The sequence below is a fragment of the Geotrypetes seraphini genome, chromosome 1 (genome assembly GCF_902459505.1).
Source record: "Geotrypetes seraphini chromosome 1, aGeoSer1.1, whole genome shotgun sequence".
NCBI lineage: Eukaryota > Metazoa > Chordata > Amphibia > Gymnophiona > Dermophiidae > Geotrypetes > Geotrypetes seraphini.
In genome coordinates this window covers 367846239-367864796 of record NC_047084.1, presented here as the reverse complement: position 1 = coordinate 367864796, position 18558 = coordinate 367846239, and the positions used below count along the sequence as shown (strand labels likewise).

Here is an 18558-nt window from a genome sequence, read left to right as displayed (position 1 = left end):
ACTAATATGGCTAATGTTATGTATTTGTTCATTTGTTTGGCTGTGTCTCTGGAGACTCTGCAACCAATCTTCACTTACTTTGTCACAGACACAAAGACTACTGGGATTGTGTACTTAAAGCAGACAATTTTATACAATACAATTTAATTCTTCAATCCCGCATAATACCTTCTTAGTTCAATGTGGGTAACATATATTTCAAGAGGCTGGAAACAATCCAGGAAGATTAACATGTTTGAAGCAACAGTTTTAAGCTAAAAATCACTAAGTCCTTAATAAGAAATCTCTAAAAAGCACTGATTTTACCATCTTTCTAAAACTAAGATAAGCCATTAATTGTCTCACAGTAAAAGGAAGATCATTTCATGCTACAACTGCTTTGTAAGAGAAAGACAATGCTAACACGCTCTTCACAGATGGATAATATAATTTCAAATAATTTCTAAGACCATAGTCAACCACTGGCCAACATTCATTTTGGTGCCTCAAATGTTAGACCTATTTCTGGGTATATTTGACCTGCTGAGTCCAAAAATGGCACCAGTTTTCTCCTATCAGCTCTAGTTTTTGAGATATAGAGCATGTGCCATATACTGACTGCCATATACCTGACTGCCTGTCAGGTAGAGCAGGCCTCATCCAAGGCAAGACAGATCCTAGGTTGCATACGCAGGGGTTTCGTCAGCCGTAAGCCGGAAGTCATTATGCCATTGTATAGATCCATGGTGAGGCCCCACCTGGAATACTGTGTGCAATTCTGGAGACCACATTATCACAAAGATGTGCTGAGATTGGAGTTGGTTCAGAGAATGGCCACCCGGATGGTCTCGGGACTCAAAGATCTCCCGTACGAAGAAAGGTTAGACAAACTGCAGCTATACTCGCTTGAGGAGCGCAGAGAGAGGGGGGACATGATCGAGACGTTCAAGTATCTCACAGGCCGCATCGTAGCGGAAGAAGATATCTTCTTTTTCAAGGGACCCACGGCAACAAGAGGGCATCCGTGGAAAATCAGAGGCGGGAAACTACGAGGTGACACCAGGAAATTCTTTTTCACTGAAAGGGTGGTTGATCGCTGGAATAATCTTCCACTGCAGGTGATTGAGGCCAGCAGCGTGCCTGATTTTAAGGCCAAATGGGATTGACACGTGGGCTCTATTCACTAGGCAAAGGTAGGGGAGGGTCATTAGGGTGGGCAGACTAGATGGGCCGTGGCCCTTATCTGCCGTCTATTTCTATGTTTCTATGTTACCACTCTTCACTCTGCTCGCCCACTAAAAAAATCAGGATATTTAAAGTTGTGTTTAAATTAATATCTTTTAAGCATGAAGGAAACATATTGAAAATTAAAAGAAAAGTGTGCAACATGAAAATCTACTTATTTCATATCAAAAGCACAAGTTTATGATGCAACTTTCCAGTCATTCGACACACAAGAAGCTCCTTTTGTAAGACTTCCAAGAGTGGGATCTGCCAGGATAATCCCACATAAGATTCCAAGAATAGTCTGCCGTCATGTGTGCATCCCATCTTCCTTGGTATCTGGCTTCCATTGTTTTTATATCTTGGTGAAATCTTCCACCTTGCTCTTCGCTTAAGTCATCAAGGTTCTCTGGAAAGCGATCTAAGTGACTGTACAGATAATGGACTTTAACATTCATGTTACAGCAAAGCCTGTTGAAATGAAAGAGCATATCCTCTACCAATTTTATGTAGTTGCCTGCCTTTTTGTTGCCAAGAACGTTTTTCGCAACAAGAACAAATGAAGACCAGGCACATTACTAAATTTCATTCATTGATGCTATGAAATGTGGGTCATTTATAAGTTGTCTGAACTGTGGACCTTTTACAATCCAGTGTTTTAAGAAGCCACATTAGCGGCTTTATTGCACGCAATTGTTTAGCGCGCGCTAACCCCCGCGCTAGCCGAAAAACTACTGGCAAATTAGCGTGCTCTATTACGCATGTTAAACCGCTAACACGACTTCATAAAAGGAGCCCTATATCTGCTAACTTGTTTGCAAAAATACAAACCAGGTAACAGAAGACAAAGTTGAAAAACTTATGTGCAACTGTTTTAAATAGATCAGGTTGAGAAACCTTCGAAATACAAATTTATGTAGTCTAAGGAAAACATGTTTGCCATCTAAATTTTTGTACATAATTATATAATATAAAAGAACAAAGGCGATTTTGACATTTGAACTTTACATTTTTATGTCAGTGTGCATTATAGGAAAGGAAGTAGATGAATAGTTGTGAAACAAAGGTCATTACACACCCACCCCCCAAAAAGGTGGGTAATTTAAATACATAAATTTCATATTCAAAAAAGAAAGCTTGTTATGACATCCCAATTCTGCAGAAGAGATCTTTTAAACAGCAGTAAAAAAATTAATAAATTCAACCATATCTAAGAAACGAGAGCTGATGTGGTCTATCCAATGTAATTTTCTGAATCAGCACCCCAAATAATCCCAGGAACAGGTCAAAAAACCCAAGACACCAATAATTTGTTGTTGTTGTTGTTAGCCTGTGAATTCTAATGGATGGTTAAAGTAGATCTACAGTATTAGAAATTGAGAGACCAAACCTTGATAGACTTTAAATACCAACATACATATTTTAAACCAAGAGGATTGTGAAAAATTGCAAGAAGACCTTGTAAAATTGAAAGACTGGGCATCAAAATGGCAGATGGCATTTAATGTGAGCAAGTGCAAAGTGATGCATGTGGGAACGAAGAACCCAAATTAAAGCTATGTGAAGCTGGGTTCTGTGTTAGGAATCGCTGCCTAGAAAAAGGATCTAGATCAGGGGTGTCCAATCTTTTGGCCAAAAAAAAAATTTTCTAGGGCCACACAAACACGCAAACGCTGCAGCATGACAGAGGAGGGAGCCGGCAAGACGGTAAACACCCGGGGGCAGCAGAGGAAAACACTGCATCACCCTAGACCGGGCCCGCACAAAATACTTCACAGGGCTGCTTGGGCCCTCAGGCCGCAGGTTGGACACACCTGATCTAGATGTCATTGTTGAGGATACGTTGAAACCCTAAGCTCAATGTGCGGCGGCTGATAAGAAAGCATATAGAATGTTAGGAATTATCAGGAAAGGAATGGAACACAAAAAAGCTGAAAATGTTATAATGCCTTCGTATTGCTCAATGGTACGGCCGTACCTCAAATACAAATAACGGAATTAGAAAAGATACAGAGAAGGATGACAAAAAAATGATAAAAGGGATGGGTTGACTTCCCTATGAGGAGATGCTAAAGAGGCTTTGACTCTACAGCTTGGAGAAGAGACGGCTCAGGGGTAATACGATAGAGGTCTATAAAATAATGAGTGGCGTGGAAAGGGTAGATGAGAATCACTTGTTCACTCTTTTCAAAAATATTAGGACTAGGAGACATACAATGAAGCTACTAAGTAGTAGATTTAAAACAAACTGAAGAAAATATTTCTTCACACAATGTGTAATTAAACTCTGGAATTTGTTGCTGGAGAATGTGGGGAAATCAGTTAGCTTAGCGGGGTTTAAAAAAGGTATGGATAATTTCCTAAAAGAGAAGTCCATAGGCCATTATTGAGATGGCTTGGGGAAATCCACTTCTTATTCCTAGGATAAGCAGCATAGAATCTGTTTTGCTACATGGGATCTAGCTAGGTACTTGGGACCTGGGCTGGCCAATGTTGGAAACAGGATACTAGGCTTAATGTCCCAGTATGGCAATTCTTATGTTCTTAACCTAATTCTGGCCTCTACAAGGCAGTCAGTGTAAGGATATCAGGAAATGTGTTATATGATATTTTTGAGCAGAACAAATAAGTCTAGCTACAGCATTCTTTATAATCTTTAACTTGCAATGAATATTTTTGGATGTGGGGGAAGTATGCAAAGTGGTATAGCAGTTGTAGGGGTAGGTTTTGGTGTTAGTCAATTGCAAGGGGCAGTTGCAGAGGGATAGTTTTTGGAGATTGGGCAAATGAAGAGTGATGGGGCAAATGTGGATAGATATTTTGTGGACTTTGGGGGTAGTTTCGGAGTAGGGCAATTGTGAGGGGGTAAATTGTCATGGAGTGGAGCAGACAGATGATTTGGAAAAGTAGAAACTTCGATCTGTTCAACTGCCTTGCTCTGTTTTTTTTACCTGGTACATTTCACTCTTAGGACTCCTTTTACAAAGCCGCACTAGGGCCTTAACGAGCGGAATAGCGCACACCACATTGCCGCGTGCGCTAGCCGCTACCGCCTCCTTTTGAGCAGGCGGTAGATTTTGGCTAGCGCGCACTAATCCAGTGCGTGCATTAAAAATGCTAGCGTACCTTAGTAAAAGGAGCCCTAAATTTCTATGCTATAGAAGCCGTAACTCTTTCCCATTGAAATGCAGTGGACAATATATTGTGGGCTCTTGTTCTCTGGAACCCCTGGTCAGATCTGGTCCACTTTTAAACTCAAAGTGTGTTTTTACTTTTTCTTTTTCTTCCCACGTATGCCAAGTTTCATCTCATTCCATCAATTGCTCTCTGCTACAGAGACTGGAACTTCTTCCATAGAAATGCATAGGATCATTTTTAAGGGGTGGAGGGGAACAGCTTATGTCTCAGGAATCCCTAGTCCACTTAGGCCCATTTTCAAACTCATTCTGTCTTTTTATCGGTTGTTCCCTTTTGCCAAGTTTTATTCTGTTTTGTAAAATGTTTGGAGAGTTCTCACCCCGCACCCCCAGACAGTCAGAAATTTTAACATCTTTTTGTATAATTCTTTTCACTGTCATTGGGTCGGAAAAAAAATAACGAGAACAAAAAGATGGCCCCATTGTTTCTTCATGGACTTTAGCCTATATGGATTGTTTTATGTGATCAAAAATTCACTTTCATTATTGTTTCTCTGTTTACCTTTTGTTATAAGCTCCCTATTTTCAGACATATTTTATCCTTGATTTTTGCTTTTTCCTTATGCATTCTATACTCTATTTATTGACCAAAAAGAGAATAGTAATATCAGTCTCCACTATAACAACATTTCACTTATTGGAAATTATGATTCTTTTTTTCCTATTCTTTATTGATTGGCCTCTAGCAGAAAATTCTGTCTCATCCTTTATTGAAGAGAGCTAACAAACTTGTCTATATGTCTACACTTATTTCTCATTTTAGCTAATAAATAGAGCAGAAAAGAAAGGGATACCTTTTTTATTGGATTAACAATACATTTGTTTGACAAACTTCCAAAGGTAGAGCCTTTCCAGGCTTAGCACCAGCAGCAGTCAGCAAAGCGCTGATCACTGCCAGCTGAGTATTGGGCCCCCAGTCTTTAATTCAGGTCAGTTTTAAGCAAAAAATGACAATAACATATATGTATATAGTGAAAAATGGCAACCACCCTACTGTATCATGTTATTTCTTTTGTTTTCTATGCTATCATCCCCACTGAGCTCCCTCCTGTCCTGGCCCATCGCTGGAACACCAGGGATTTAACAGGAATTCAGGGGAGGAACACGGGGGAAATAAAAGTCAGGGCAGCAGATGGAAAGAACCCTCCTGTCCCAGCCCACCGCTGAACCACAAGGCCTTACAGCAGACCCGGCAGAGACCTACAAAAGGTTCGGGAGTGGGGTGAGTCAGCTCTGACCCGAATATAAACCGAGATCCTAATTTTTGGGCCATTTTTTTGCATTTTGTATCAGTTTTGTATCATGTGTATCCCTCTAAACAGGACAGCTGTCCTGGGCACCAAGGCTGCTATTGCTACTTTTAAAATACAAGTGTTTTTCTTTTAAAACACCAGGTCAACGAAATTTAATTGAACAAATATTTCTATCTGTTAAATGAGTAGTACTCCTTATTTCTCACTATTGCTCTTATTCTAATGCTCTCATTCCTCTACCAAACAGAAATATTTAAAAGTAGAGATAAATATTTAATCATCTCTACCAAATCTGCTCAAACTTCTATTGAAATTTACTCATAGAAGCTTTCCAATATATATTTACTTTTTTTTTTTTTACCTTTTTCCAGCTCTTCCAAAAAACGTTTCTATAAAATGGAGCAATTGATTCAAAATTTCCCCTGACAACTCCTAAATGTCTTCTTACTTTTCTTAGCTTTCAAAATCACTGTTATCTAGCCAACTTTAATACCAATTCTCATCAAAAGAATTCTCTCTAAACTCTACACAAATAATACAGGTCCTGTACCTAACTCTAACTGCCTCTAGAAATTGTTTGGAATATTCACATGCACACTAACATTCTTACTTCACTCATGCAACTTTCAAACTCTTCATTTGCCTTATAAACCAAACCTGTATTAAAGTTAAAGTTTTCTTTATTTGTTAAAAATTACATTTTAACTGCAGCACCTAAAGCTCTTCACCCAGCCCCCCTTCTCCTCGCTCGTGCCAGAACACAAATAACCTCTAAGCAAATACAGAACCACAAACTAAAAGTACTAATATATATATATTAGTACTTTTATATATATACTTATATATATATATATAGTACTTATATATATATATATATATAATACTTATATATACTTATATATATATATATAATACTTATATATAGTACTTATATATATATATAATATATATATATATAAGAAACCCTAAGATTCAAGACTCTGCATGCAGTACAACATCAGAGAAATAGAAACAAATGCATTTCTTCCTGAACAGTGCAAAATATAGGCAGCAGATGTAATTTCTCAAAACTGACACAATTCAATCACTAAATTGAAAATAAAATCATTTCTCCTACCTTTATTTCCTGGTGATTTTGGTTTTCAAACCATCTTTCCCAGTCCCTGGCTGCATGTCCTTCTCTCTGTGCTCTTAACTGTATCCAGGGCCATCTTATCCATTTGCTGTTTTTCTCTCCTTCACTTTTTGCCTTACATCTGTCTTTAGCATTAACTTTTAACATTCAACTTTCTTCCATTTTTGTGCTTTCTTTTCAAAATCTACTTTTCCATGCCTTCCATTCCCATCAATCCATGTGTACCATCTCCTCCCTCTATCTTCTCTCCTCCTCCCATCTATCCATAAGAAGAATTTCTTCTTATCTGTTCCCTGTCGCACTCATTGCTGTGCACCATCTCTTCCCTCTGTCTTCCCTTCCCCTCCATCCCTATGCACCATCTCACCCCTCTCCCATGGTCAGATATCTCTGTCTTTCCCCTTCCCCCATCATATGGTCTGGCATCTTTCTCCTCTCCTTCCCATAGCCTGGAATCTCTCTCCTCTCCCCTGGTCTGGCATCTCTCTACCCTCTCTCCTCCCTTCTCTCTCCTCTCCTTTCTGTGGTCTGGAATCTCTCTCTCCCCTCCTTCCCTTCCATTCTGTGGTCTGGCATCTCTCTATCTCTCTCTCTCCTTCCCATTCCAGTGGTCTGACATCTTCCCCTTCTTTGGGTCATCTCTCCTCTCTTCCAGTGTAACATTTCTCCCTCCCTCCTCTCCAACACTATCATGTCTAATAATTCTCCCTCTTTCTTCCTTTCCCCATATATATCATCTCTCTTTCCCTCTCACACCACACACCTATGTCCAACAATTCTCTGTTCCTTATCCCTCCCCCCACCAGCATCATTTATTTATCTCCCTTCCCACTACTCTATCTGTGCAGCATCTCTCTTTTCCTCCTTTCCTAACCCCTCCCCCAGCCCATGCATTTGTCCTTCCCAACCCTCTCCTAGTACGTGCAGTCTCTGTCTTTCCCAAGCCCCTGAGCATCTGTCCTCCCTGCTTTCCCAACTCCTTACCCCCTGCATCCAGCCTCTCCCTACCAGGCTCTGCACCCAGCCCCCCTCTCTCCCCTGTTAGGCACTATATCCAGCCCACTTCCCTCCCTCCACTGTAAAGCTCTTCACCCAGCCCCCCTTCCTTCCCTCCCTCCCTCCCCTTTCAGACTCTGCACCCATCCCCCTTCCCTCCCAACCCCTGTCAACCTCTTCACCTAGCCTCCTTCCTTTCTTCCTTCTCTCCCTCCCCTGTCAGACTCTGCACCCAGCTCCCTTCCCTCCCAACCCTGTCAAGCTCTTCACCCAACCCCCTTACTTGCTTCCCTCCCTCCCCTGTCAGATTCTGCACCCAGCTCCTTTCCCTCCCACCCCCTGCCAGACTCTGCACCCATCCCCCCTCTCTCCCAGGCTCTGCAGTGCACCCTACCCCATCCTCCTACCTCCTCCCAGTTGGTGGCAGCTGTTTTCTTCTGCTGCTGAACGGCAACCAGCAGGAGAATGTTTTGGTACTGCCTGCTTGGCGCTTAGCGGCTTCTTTGACTGGCTCCCCGGGGGGACGGGACACAATAGCAGCAGCTTTGAAATACTATTGCAAGCTGCAAAACTTGGAAAGTTCTGGTTGCTGGACCTTAGAAGGGGGATGAGATGGTCATCAGCTGGTGAGGCTTGGGGATCTGCAAGGGAGATGCTCAAAGTGGGAGGCCCAGCTCCCTCTCATGCCACTGATTGTGTTTAGTACAAAATGAAGTACTTGCTGAGTTTAATGTTTTGGGGTTTCCAGTTCAGTTTTGGTATTCATATTTCTAATTTGTGATCTATTGTTCTGTATATGATGAAGGTCTAACTGTGTTTTGTGTGTGAAGAAGTCATTTAAAGTTGTTTTATATATAGTAGTAATGGTGGGTGGGAAAATTAAAGAGAGGGGCCCCCTTCTTAATTTCTGCCCTGTGCCCCAGCATGTCTAAGCCCTGCCTCTAACTGATGGGTGAGGAAGGACATCACCTTTTTCAACCATTTAGAACTGAGTAATGTGTGAAAACACATGTAACCTGGAATCTCTGCTTGCTGGATCCACTGAGACTGCTAGGAACTTCCTTAATTACTACTTACAAAGGAGATTTCTTTCTTTATAGAGTTTGCTATACTGAGAAAATGTGTTTATTTTAAATACCTGCTGTGAAAGTTTATAAGACCTAGAATTTTATTTTAGCTATAGAAGGCTACGAGTATTTGAGAAGCTTGCAGTTTGGAAAGTATGGTAAAGTTAGTGGTTCTAAAACATTTCCTGCGGTAACACTAGTCAGTCAGGATTTCAGGATAATTGTAATGAATATACATGAGAGAGATTAGCATATAAGCCCATGGAGGGGCATTTTTGATAGGACGTATAAGTCTAAGGTTGGACGTTTTGGGCAGGAGAAAAAATACCTATCTTTTATTTTTGAAAATGACCTAGGTATAACTTTTGGTCTTCAGGACATCTACCTTTTTTGGCCATTTTCAAAAATAAAAATGTCCATGTGAAAAACGCACAAAAGTAAGTTTTGTAGATATACCCAACTACCTTGTCTGATCAGGGCAGAGAAATCCCCATCAGCTAAGACAGTTTCAGGGATTCTTGCCGGTTCAGCTGAAGGGAATTCCTCCTTCCAGGATCAGCTAGAGCCCTACACCCCTCCTGCAACCCCCCAACATCCCCCCATCTACCCAACATCCCTGCCCCTCCCCATCACCAGACACCCCTGACATTAGACAATACCCTCCACATCACCTGACACCTCTGACTTCAGGCAACACCTCTTCACATCACCTGACACCCCCCAACTTCAGACAACACCACCCTACATCAGCAGACACCACCCAACTTCAGGCAACAGAACCCCTCATGTCACCCGAGACCCCCCAACATCAAGCAACACTCCCCCAAGCACATCAACCGACACCCCAGAACCTTGTGCTGCAATATCAGCAGGAGGGAAGTCCACACCCTCCTATCTATAGGGCCAAGTGCTGTGAATTACGGGCCTTCCTCCTCCCAATGCATCTTGAGATGCAATCTGCTGATGGCAGGCCTCAATGTGCTGTTTTCCCCTCATCTCTGGGCGGTGGAAGGGAGTCATGACCACTGAGAGAGTAAGGAGGGGGGTTATGCCTTAAACTCTCCAGTGGTCATCTTGTCAGTTTGTTCACCTTTGGGACACTTAGTCCCGGAGTACAAGTTCCACCTAGGATGTCCTGGAAAAGCTTTGATTATGAATATGTCCAGGTGGAAGCCTGCCCATAACACACCTCCCAAAACGTCCCTTTGAGCTCTGGATGCTGCATGTCTAGAAAGAAGGGCTACTGCATGTCTAGAAAGTTGGTTTCGTTTATCAGCACTTGAACGTTCCTGCTATTAGGACATCATTAAGTACAAAATGTTGTTTAAAAGAACTTTTAAAATGAATTTCAATGCACCTACTGATGCCTGAAAAATTGCGCTGGAATCACACCTACGGAGGTGCTTTACAATGCTACTGTAGATGTGGCTAATGCCAAAAGTGGCGTAAGGCATTGTAAAGTGCCTCCATTGATGCGATTCACATCCAAGGTAGGCACCAGAAATGTAGGCCTTGAAAACCTTGGCCTACATTTCTGGCTTCTACCATCCATGAAGGCACAATTGTATAAATGGCACCATCGCATGACTAATACATGATCGGCGGCCGCTTTTAAGGCGGCTGCCGAGAATGTCACTGTGTTTAGAATCTGGGCCATAACGCCTCCTTCGCTTGAAAGTTTATCTCGTGTGAATTCATTGCAGATATCCTGAAACCCAGATTGCTGGTGTTCCCCAGGATAGGTTTGAAAACCAGTGAGTAAGAGAGGCAGATTTTTAGAAAGCTGCGCTGCCAAGCAGAGCACGTTAAAAGCCAAGCTGCCCATTGAAATAGCATGGGCAGTTCAGCATTTAGTGTGCGCTGTTTGGCAGTGCAGCTTTGTAAAAGGACCCATACCTAAATTATCAGAAAAAAGTATGCTTATTTATGTGCTTAATGGAGTACAGACCAGTATGTCTTATTTTGTTCTTATAGGGAAGCTTTTCTCCCTCAAGTTTCTTGAATGTGACTTATTATGGGTGTAACCTCCTAGTCTCTCCTGAAATTCACTTCTGTATTTCAGCAGTGCTGTACTTCCTTAACTCATATACGAGAGGCCGCTGAAAAGTTCTCACCTCAACCAACCAAGAAGAGAATGATGTGGAGCCATGAAACCTACAAGTTCTCTTTTCTTGACACTTTTCGCTTCAACGATATGAAAGAAAAGTGTGGAATAAGTTGTAAGTTTCATAGCTCCACATCATTCTTTTCTCAGTTAGGCTGAGAACTTTTCGGTGGGCCCTCGTATCCTATCATTGACAGGAGGATGTTCAAAACATTTGCGGTAGAGCTCCCTCTACTGCATGAAAATCAGTGCTGCAGGCTCAGAGTAATGACCATGCAAATTTATGCCACATTAAAACAGCAGCAGTAATTTATTGCTCATTACACTGGCTAACTTTCCTGTCAGTGCCTGAGTGCTGACTGGCTCAGGCACTGACAGGAAAGTCAAAAACAAACACAAGCTGGACACCAATGAAACTGCATAAAATTAACAACTTGTATAGCTCTTCTTATTGGTCATGTGGTCAAAAGCAAGACACACTGAAACACGTGATGTTTGAATGCCACATGGTGCAAAATATTTTGGAAGTGGGTATAGAATTTTATGCAACAAATTATGGAACTGAGCTTGCTTTTTCACTGTGAGGGAGTTATGTTTAATGCAGTACACTGACAGTAGCGCGCTGGACAATTGTGCCCTGACAATTCCACTCCGTCAAATGCACACATGGACAAGTGCACGCATGAAGGAAGCGGAATTGTTGGGGCACAATTGTAAGTGTATTGGGGGGTTTGCGTCAATCTTCTAAAAAGCGCATCGGCAAAGCATTGCGCACCCACTCTGAATGAGAGCACGAGTGTATTGGGGGGTTCCCCTACCCCCCCACCTGCACCCACCCACACCCCTCTCAGAATGCAAATGGGAAAGGATAGGGCAGCAGAGGGAGTTGTAAGTGTAGTGGGTGGTTCTCCCCCACACACCCCTGAATGAGAGCACCAGTGACCCCCCCCCACACCTCCCCCCTCAGAGCAAAAACAGGAAGTAAAAGGGTGGCGTGCATTTTTCATGGCATAAATGTCAGGGCGCCAATGTCCTGCACACATTTGACGGGTCACCGTTTAATGCATTTGATACCCCATTGTGAATTGCAGAAGGTCAACGTTGCTTAATTTCTATACTCACAGCAGCGGCTATACAAGCTATACTGAAAGCGTGGGAGATCTCATCCCTGATGAAATTTCATTTTTGGTGGAATACAGCATGTTTATTTGTAAAATTTGAAGCTAAAATTATGGAGAAATAAAGAAAAATTATAACAATTTAAACATATCTGGCTACCACTACAGAGGTTTGCCACTTTACCTTAGGTCTGCTAAACAAGCAGTATGGGTTTGTCTACTGCTTTTAGTATGCTTCCTAACTTATGTTTCAAATTGTGTAAGTCAGTGGGGGAGAGGGATAGGGGGATTGGCAGGAGAAAGGGTTAATGAATGCTGATTGTATACTCATGCCCGCTTTTGTTATAGCATGAGGTGGTTTTACATCTTTGTATGTTTTCCTAAATATAAATAAAGACTGTGCATTAAAATCTATATTATGCATTTGTGGATATCCTGAAAGCTCAACTGGCTGTTTCCTAAACCCCAGGACAGGTTTAAGAAGCACTGATCGAGGACAATGCAGCACTTGCTATCTCATTTGCTCTAGTACAGTCCAGGGGAATAAATTGGTTGTAGCATTGTCTGGCACTTCCTTCTGCTATTCAAACTGTCATCATTATTCCACATGTTCTAACTGCACTGGAAGATATGAAGAGACCTACTGAGGAAAAATTATCTGCACAGATGTAGATGTGCCTTAGTCTCTTTGCAGATCTGAGCATCACTACCTGTTTCCTATGATGAAGCAAGGACGGTAGCTAAAGTGTTAACAAAAAAAAGAATCCAGGAGTCACCCAAGAAGAGAATTACAGGAATGTGAGAACAAAAGCACATAACCTCAGAGGAGTAGAAATGGTACCAAATTATAAACTGAAACTGTCAGAATGAGAACAGCCTGAACAAACAATGCAAAAGGGCAAAAGAATAAATATTTTTTTCTGGCTCCAAATTGTCTCTTTTTAGAGTGATGTTTTTATCAGGGCCCTGAAAATGTTTCAAGCCTCCAGAATGGTCCTTTCTTTGTGGTTCATGTGTATGCTAATGAAATAAGCTGTATTATGTACTATGCAATATAGAGTCAATTTCTATGGTTTTAGCACTGATTTCGGATGTGTTTAAAATTGTGACCTGGTGAGTGAAAAGTTACCAAAAGTGGGGTTACCAATAACAAAGATAAAGGCTATACAAAATTGGAGAAGTTTAAAAAAAAAAAAAATATATATATATATATATATATAGTTTGTCACCCGCACTCTCAGTGCTAGGAGTCCAGGAATGCGGGGACAAGATTTTGGGGCCTTTGTAAGCTGCGAGAGGCTGCCCCAAGAGTTGTCAGAATACTGGCTTAACTTAAAAGGAAAAATCAGAACGAAAATCTGGACTGGATTTATTGTATTCCACAGCAAAACAAGGAAAATAAACTTTGTTCCAGTTTCTTCAGATAAATCCAACAGTTCCCAAAAGTAAACTTAATGTTCATTCAAGATAGTCCAAAGAAAAATACCAAAACCTCAGTCCCTCTGAGTTTTATCTTTAGAGTTCTTTGCTTCAATCAGCAACAACACAAACAGTCCTTTTCCATTCCAAGGAAAAAAAAACCAAAGAACAAAATTTGGCTCAAAAGGCAAAGTGTAACTGCACTGCACTACTTTAGCAGATAGTAGTGCTGGCCAGGTGGTGGTGCTCCACGTGTTGACATGCGCTACATGAAGAGCCCTCTATCCCACCTCGAACGTGGGGCTAATTCCCCCCTACCACACTGGTAAAACATACACCAGAAAAATACAAGACAATTTAGTGTCCTTAAAGTAAAATGGAATTATGATACCTTTAGTCAGGCAGGGTGGCAATTGCCTTGGAGACGCCGATATCCATGGCTTGATCGTCCCAGGTTGCTTCACCTTCCAATTCCATGTCTTGCAGACTGTCTGAGCACTCAGGAGACAGCACAGTTTCACTTTCCTCAATCTCCATACTTTCAGCACATTGAGGATCCTGGCAAACTCTTAGCCCGGAGCTAGCCTGAGGGAGCTGTGTTTGAACCTCATCTCCTGCTCTCCAGCCCTGCTTCTCCCTCTCTAGCCGTTCAGACCTTCGGTTAAGGAGCCTACAGCCCCGCCCAGCCTCCCCAGCTGAAGTGCATTTCCGGTTTGCAGCCTTGGGAAGAGATGGGGGAGGGGAAGTCTGAACTTCTACCCCCAAGCTCCCTCTGCTGGGTTTGGAAGAAATGTCAGGCAGAAGGTTACTTTGGGGTTTAACTTGAGTGGCTGGGAAATTACCTGTTCTAACCTGGGGCTTTAGATCAGGGTCAACCCTAGCAGGCATACTCCGCATATCACAATATATATATATATATGTATTATAGGGTCAGCAGCAAATGAAACTGCATTTTTTTTCAACTTTGATATTTTTCATGTTCAACAGCCTAAAAAATTAAAATGCCTAAAAGGTACCTAGAGAGGGGTATGTGATTTCTAGGGGTGCTGAAAAGTTGTCAGCCCAGCAAAAAAGAATAATGTGGATATGGTTCAATCAATGACCTGAATGTCAAAACATAGAATTTTCTTTCTGCAAATTGACACTTAAAATAAGATAACACTCTTTTCAGCTACAGTGACAAAATTATGCTCAGAATTTAGGAAGTTGGTTGATTGAGCCGAGATCTTTTCAGCAGCCCCTCGTACATTTTTATTGATAAACATTTATCATTATGGCCCCCTTTTATCAAGCGGTATTAGGGGTTTTTTTTTTAATCATGGGTCATTGCAGTAAAAGCTCCAACACTCATAGGAATTCTATGAGCAGCACAGCTTTTACCTGTGATTTTAAAAAAAACCTAACCTGTGATAAAAAAACCAAAAACAAACCTAACACAGCTTGAAAAAAGTGGGTCTAAATGTTTCTCATTTTTTTAAAGATATAATTAGTCCATACCTGAGGCTGAAATTTGGGTAGGATTATGCAGTTGATATCCCCTCTATATAAGTAAATCACATCCCCCATTTTTGGTACTTTTTGCCCAGCAGAACAGAAATATTTTCCATGCACTAAACATGTTAGCACATAGGGCTTCTTTTACAAAGCCATGGTAGCAGCTGCTGCTGCGGTAATTGCTCTGATGCCCATAGGATTTCATGGGCGTTGGAGTGTTTGCCACGTGAAAGCTACTACTGTGGCTTTGTAAAATGGGGAATAGTTTTTGGGGCATTCATCTGGAAGTTATATTTTAATACCTCACATGGAAATGCATGTTAATGACTGTCGCTGCAGCAACGTGTTTAACATTTGGGGATTTTTCCTTACTTTTCCTTTAGTGTTGAAAATGTATTTCATCTCTGGAGGTAAAATAACATTTTTAATGTAGAAATAAAAGTGTGGCCAGAGTTCACAATGTAGCACTCTGCTGCAGTTGAACAGGAAACACAGATTGTTTCTGTTGATAGATAGATCTTTCTGCTCTAGCTTGGAGAGAGTATGTGCTGCTTTTTTTTTTTTTTTTTTGTATAAAGACATGGAGTAGACAATATTTTAAGCACATTTCACTCAAGTGACAGCGCCTGTTGTGCAGGGGTTGTGCATCTTTCTGCCCAGTTGCCCAACCATATGCATATACAGTATAAAGCTGAATAAAGAGCAAGGAGGGAGTGAAGAGTTCAGATCCCACCACCCAAAGATGTTCCGGAGTGACAGTGAGGTCAGAAGAATGAAAGTCAGCACCAGAGGGACCCGAACATCCATGGCACAAAGTCAAAAGGAAAGCTGCAGAGGCACGACAATCAACATTCAAGAGGGAACACAAGTCCCACTGGCATAAGTAGCTTCCCATCACAGTATAATCCTCAGCATGCTGGCAGACCCTCAAAACATGCTTCCAAAACCCTCAGCATGCTTCCACCCTCAAAACACAAACACACACACTTCTCAGATATTCCACTGCTCAAGTCGTTTATTATATGGTAGGGTATGCAGACCAATCATTTTTGTTTTTTTGGGGGGGTAGTCCAGGAAAAAAAGCATAATTTAGGGGGGTTCCTTATGTTTCACATTAAAAACAACATGAAGCATCATATACCCTGATATTGACATTTCAATTTCACATGTTATTTCTAATAAACGCATATCATTATAATGAGGTGACCCCCCTCCTCACAAGCATATTTGCCTTAAGAACATAAGAATAGCCTTACTGTGTCAGACCAATGGTCCATCACACCAAGTAGCCCGTTCTCACGGTGGCCAATCCCTTCCAAGCTTAAGTGCCCCAACCATTCTAGTCTTTCCTCATTCACACACAAACCCTCCACTACACAGTCTTCCCTCCCCCCCAACACACATACTCACCCCAGTACATTCATAGAACTATCCCATTGCTATTGCACAAAATTCCCACACAGGTGCAGCCAATCCCTACTCATGCACATGGAGGGGCATTTCCGAAAGGACATGCAAGTCAGAGCTGAGACGTCCAGCTCATAGCATCCAAAACGGATGTCCATCTCACGTATTTTCCAAAAGGAAATATGTCAGGATTTCCTGTTTGAAAATATGGGAGATGGACATCTGGTGTGCTGAGCATGAGCAGCCATTTTACAAGCTGGAATGTCCAACAAATGAACAACAGAAAAGCAAGGGCAGGATCATCTGTCTGGCAACACGCTTAAAAGAATGGCCAGACAAGCATCCCTGCCAGGCAGAGGGGCAGCCTAGTGATTAGTGCAGTGGACATTAAACCAAGAAACCCAGGCTCAGATCCCACTTTGACTCTTTTAGGCCCTCTTTTACTAAGCCATGGTAGAGGTTTCTACTGCGGTCAAGGGCACTAAATGCTCCGATGCTGCTCCAACACTCATAGAAATGTTATAACACCCTAGTATCACTCTGTGGTACAGCCACACTTCAAATACTGTGTGCAGTTCTGGTCACTGTATCTCAAAAAAGATGTAGCGGAATTAGAAAAGGTACTAAAGAAGGGTGACAAAAATAATAAAAGCAGTGGCGTACCAAGGGTGGGAAGGGGCAGTCCGCCCCAGGTGCAAGCCCCAAGGGGGTCTACAGCCAGCACACCGGGTCTGAAACTCCCTGCCTTACTCTGCTGCGGGACCTTCCCCCACCTCTGTGCGGCTGCCGGTCCACCCACCTCTGACGTCACTTACTGGTTCCAGAGCAGAGTCGGCAATCGTGGGGAAGTGCACCAAGGTCCCACGATAACTGCGTCTGCCGGCTCTGCTCCAGAACCAGTAAGTGTCATCAGAGGGGGGGTAGACCGGTAGCTGCATGGAGGTGCTTGGATTTCTTCCTACTGAGAACCCTTGAGCTTTTAACGGTGTAATTGAGTGGTGGTGGTGGGGCAAAATGGCGACTATGCACAGCGGAGTGAGTGGCTCCAGGAAACCGCAGAACAGGTAGTGGCAGGATTTAATCGGCTGCAGCAGGAACAGTGAGGTATGGCTGCAAAAGTTGCAGAGCTAGAGATGGAGCTGAATGAACACAGTCTTGTTATCGACACACTCAAAGAGGTAGATCAAAACAGGAAGTGTTACCATATGGTTGGTTGGTTGGTTGAGGGTTGGGTTTGGTGGAACGAACTGTGAAAGAGGTCCTCCCAGCCCTGGAAAATAACAAGGAACAGATCCACAAAATTGTTGAGTCTCTGAACATGCAGCTGCAGACCAAGGGCCGGGAGCTGAATGAGTTCAATGAGAATCACAATATTAGACTGATGGGTGAGGAGGAGCAGAAGCAATCACCCAAAGCATCCTTGTAGAGCATCATTAACTTTATTCAGTTTATTGGTGGGAGGAAAGGGAGGAGTGTTACTCTTGTACTATTGTTGTTAAATAAATATTTGAAATGTAAAAACAAACAAACAAACAAAAAGATTTCTTCCTACTGGTTAAACCACTTTGCTTTTCTCCTGATAGGCTTGCTTCTATCTGAAAGTAATAATCAGGATCAATAAATTGTGGTTCTAATGAGTAAGAAAAGAAGTTCAAACAGTGTGAGAGATGCCAGACCACTGGAGGAGGGGACGTAAGGAAAGAAGATGGATACCAGACCAATGGGGGTGAAGGGAGAGATGCAAGGGGGAGGCATACAGTTTCCGGAAGGGGCATAGAAAGAGAGAAGATGCCATATAGAAGGGGCAGAGAGAAGGCAGACAGTGGATGGAAGGAAGAGAGTGCCAAGAAGATGAGGAAAGCAGAAACCAGAGAAGACAAAGGTAGAAAAAATGTTTCTATTTATTTTTTTGCTTTAGGATAAAGTAGTATTATAGCTGTGTTGATAAATATTTATAAATAGAAAATGAAAATAAGGTTTATTGGACTAATTGTAATACATTTTTGACTAATTGAGACTAAAACCCCCTGAGAAAAGAGGTTCTGGCTTCTGAAAGCTAATTGAAAAATGTATTAGTCCAATAAAATGATATTATCTTATTTTCCATTTTTGTTTTATTTCCCTCTCCTCCAACTCCCTTTGGGCCCCTTTTATGAAGCTGCATT

The 18558-nt window shown here is 42.0% G+C and overlaps 1 long non-coding RNA gene across 1 annotated transcript in view; it reads right to left on the bottom strand.

The window, feature by feature from the left end:
- The window catches only part of LOC117360261, a 39267-nt gene extending 24933 nt beyond the window's left edge, over positions 1-14334 (bottom strand). The window contains exon 1 of the long non-coding RNA XR_004539405.1: positions 13884-14334. This is a non-coding gene — a long non-coding RNA (uncharacterized LOC117360261). The remainder of the gene's footprint in view (positions 1-13883) is intronic.
- Between the last annotated feature and the right edge of the window lie 4224 nt (positions 14335-18558).